This window comes from Triticum aestivum, chromosome 2B (assembly GCF_018294505.1).
Source record: "Triticum aestivum cultivar Chinese Spring chromosome 2B, IWGSC CS RefSeq v2.1, whole genome shotgun sequence".
In the NCBI taxonomy this organism is placed as follows: domain Eukaryota; kingdom Viridiplantae; phylum Streptophyta; class Magnoliopsida; order Poales; family Poaceae; genus Triticum; species Triticum aestivum.
In genome coordinates, this window is record NC_057798.1 from 366,355,468 (window position 1) to 366,359,826 (window position 4,359).

Below are 4,359 nucleotides of genomic sequence, written 5' to 3' on the forward strand. Positions count from 1 at the left end.
GGACATCAGACACTTTGTGATGTCCTCAAAAAGCAGATTCTGAACCGAAACCCTAGGAAAGAGGGTGTTGGGTTCGAGAGGAAAATGAATGCTGATGGTTCCTACTGGAAGCCTGAGCAGTATCCCAAAACCACATGGGTTGCTGCAAAGGAACCTTCAGTGGATCCATCCACTTTATCTGGCTTTACCTGTGCTAATCCTATTATCATTGATGAATCCTTTGATGCAAACTATAAACTGTTCAAAAATCAGAATGGTGAAGTGTTTGCCAGGTATATTGGTACTAACTGCAGGAATGGACCACCTATGAAGAAGATTTGGGTTCCCAAAGGCTGTCTTGAGAATCTTCCAGTGAATGTCATCATGACACCAACTGTGAAGAAGACAAACCCCAGAACAAAGGCATCATATGGTCCAACGGCTTCATACGAATACAGGACTCACTTGAGTCACCCTAACGCCAATGTTTTGCAGGGAAATCGTGCTCAAACTTATGAATATGAACGTGTGTCCTCAAACCGCCATGTTCATAGGACTAAGAACTTTTCTGCTTATTCATATGAGTATCATTCATCTCCTGCAAGGCTATTTGCTAGGGCTTCAAAGCCGAAATTCTCATATGCTGCACTTAGACTCATTGCTTCTAAGCCACCCCTGAAGATGTGGGTGGTGAAGAAGAATTAACTCTTTTTTGCAGAATATGGTCTCCAGCCAGCAATCAAAGGCGTCCGATATTATTGCTGGGGACCTAAAACACAAAGGGACGCATGATAAAATGACTTACTATGTATTCCACATATGAATCGCTTATCTGTCATACTCTGTGTAATCTTGATCTAAGTTGTGATAATCCTAGTGTGCATCAAACGCTTATGCTTCACAACATACCTTGTGAAGCCTATCCTCCTAACTACATTGTAGGGTATGACACCTCGTGCTTCAGAATGGATTATCGACAGCGGATGCACTAATCATATGACTGGTGATCGAAGTCTTCTCATGGACTCAACCTTACGTCCATCCGACAAGAGTCAAATCACATTTGCTGACACTGGTAAAAGCAAGGTATTGGGTCTAGGTAGAGTTGCAATCTCGAAGGATCAACACATGGATAAAGTGATGCTTGTTGAATCCCTTGGGTTCAACTTAATGTCTGTCTCAATGCTTTGTGACTTAAAACGTGATTGTGCTATTTGGAAAATATCGTTGTCTTGTACTAATGGAATCTGACAAGTCTCTAGTCTTTGAAGGGTATAGGAAAGATGATCTATACATGGTAGATTTCTCAGCAGGTCCACATTTTGCGGTATGTCTTCTTGCAAAAGCTTCAGAATGTTGGCTCTGGCATCGAAGGCTGGGGCATGCTGGCATGAGGAACTTACACACTCTCGTCAAGAAGAAGCATGCCATAGGCATCGAAGGTGTCAAGTTCAAGAAAGATCATTTGTGTGGTGCCTGCGAAGCTGGAAAGATGACGAGGGCCAAGCACCCCTCGAAGACAATCATGATGACATCTCAACCCTTCGAGCTGTTGCACATGGACTTATTTGGCCCTACTCACTACTCTACCCTCATAACAACAGCGTGTCTCTATGGCTTCGTCATTGTTGATGACTACTCAAGATACACATGGGTGCACATAATTCTCTACAAGACTGAAGTACAAGATGTCTTCAGACGATTCGCCAATCGAGCAATGAACAATTATGGTGTCAAGATCAAGCACATCAGAAGTGATAACTGCACTGAATTCAAGAACACCGGGCTTGATCCCTATCTGGATACAATGGGAATCACTCATGAGTTTTCTGCTCCATACACACCTCAGCAAAATGGCATTGTAGAGCGCAAGAACAGAACCCTCATTGAGATGGCTCGAACAATGCTCGACGAGTACAAGACACCGAGAAAGTTCTGGCCTGAAGATATTGATACAGCATGTCACATCATCAACCGTGTCTACAGCCACAAGCTTCTGGGCAAAACATCCTATGAGCTCCTTACTGGCAAGAAGCCAAATGTCAGCTACTTCAGAGTCTTTGGTGCTAGGTGCTGGATCAAGGATCCCCACCACAAGTCAAAATTTGCACCTAAAGCTCACGAAGGCTTCATGCTCGGTTATGGAAAGGACTCACACTCTTACAGAGTCTTCAACCTCTTTCCCTACAAGATTGTTGAAACTGTGGACGTGCGATTTGATGAAACCAATGGTTCACAACAAGAGCTCCTACCAAGCACACTGGATGAAGCACCTCCCAGCGAATCTATCAAGCTGATGGGAACTGGTGAAATCATGCCCTCTGAAGCACAGCCTGAAGAGGAACTTATCATTTCTGCACCAAACCAACCTGAAGACAATGCTCAAACCGAAGACAATCCTCCCAATGATGACAATGATCAGCATGAGCAAGGGCTTCGTCCAGTTCATCCTCGTGTTGCATATGAAGTACAAATTGAGAAGATAATTGATAGCATCAATGCACCTGGTCCACTTACTCGCTCAAGAGCAACACAGTTAGCAAATTTCTGTGGGCATTTTTCATTTGTATCAATATCTGAACCCAAAAAAGTTGCTGAAGCCTTTATGGAACCTGAATGGATTCAAGCCATGCAAGAAGAACTTCAACAGTTCAAGCTGAATAATGTTTGGGAACTTGTCAAGCGCCCTGACCCTTGCAAACATAACATTATTGGTACTAAATGGATATATCGAAACAAGCAAGATGAGCATGGTCAAGTCGTCAGAAACAAAGCATGTCTTGTGGCTAAAGGATATACTCAAGTTGAAGGAATTAACTTCGATGATTCGCATACTACTAGCCTATGCTAATCACCACGACATCTTGCTATATCAAATGGATGTGAAGAGTGCTTTCCTAAATGGCAAGATTGAAGAAGAAGTGTATGTTGCTCAACCACCTGGCTTTGAAGATCCAAATCATCCTGATATGGTGTACAAACTAAACAAAGCACTGTATGGCCTCAAACAAGCTCCTCGCGCTTGGTATGATACAATCAAAGACTTCCTGAAGAGCAAAGGCTTCAAACCTGGATCTCTCGATCCCACACTCTTCACGAAGACATATGATGGTGAACTGTTTGTGTGCCAAATATATGTGGATGACATAATCTTCGGCTGCACCAACCACAAGTATAGTGATGAGTTTGGATACATGATGCAAGAGCAATATCAGATGTCCATGATGGGTGAGCTGAAGTTCTTCCTTGGTCTTCAAATTCATCAACAAAGAAATGGCATCTTCATTTCTCAAGAAAAATATCTCAAAGACTGTCTAAAGAAGTTTGGAATGCAAGATTGCAAAGGTTACACGACGCCAATGCCAGCCAAACATCATCTTGGTCCCGACGACAATGGTAAAGAGTTCGATCAAAAGGTATATCGCTCCATGATTGGTTCTTTACTTTACCTATGTGCATCTAGGCCAGATGTTATGCTTAGTGTTTGCATGTGTGCTCGATTCCAAGCGGCACCAAAGGAATCGCATCACTTAGCTGTGAAGCGAATTCTTAGATATTTGGCTTACACCCCAACACTCGGATTATGGTATCCAAAGGGCTCAAAATTTGATCTAGTTGGATTCTCGGATGCTGATTATGCTGGTGACAAGGTGGATCGCAAGTCTACATCAGGAACATGTCACTTTCTGGGACGATCACTTGTCTGTTGGTCTTCAAAGAAGCAAAACTATGTATCACTCTCAACTGCTGAATCTGAATACATTGCTGCTGGATCTTGTTGTGCTCAGCTTCTGTGGATGAAGCAAACTCTCAAGGACTATGGCATCAATCTGAAGCAAGTCCCTCTCTTCTGCGACAACGAAAGCGCCATCAAGATTGCCAACAATCCAGTCCAGCACTCGAAGACAAAGCACATTGAAATTCGTCATCATTTTCTCCAAGATCATGTCATGAAGAAAGATATTGACATCATTCACGTCAACACTGAAGAGCAACTGACAGATATCTTCACAAAGCCCTTGGATGAGAAAAGGTTTTGCAAGTTACGGTGTGAGCTAAATATCTTGGAATCCTCAAATGTCCTGTGATCAGGCACACATCCTAACACTTATGCATGTTGATGACTTAGATGTGCAACACACGAAGTAACGTATATCTTCAATCAATGAAGACTTACATTCTGAGTGTGAATACATTAAAGTGGAATTTGACTTCGGAGCGCCACGATAATTGTGCGCCGTGTCTGGGTCTAATACTTCCTATATGGTGGGTAACGCCACCACCAAATTTCTTGGTTTGCAGTGTTTCACTCATGGCGTTATTGTTGAATATATTTGCATTTGATTTGTCTTCAACTTTCAACTTATCTTCATGATTTAC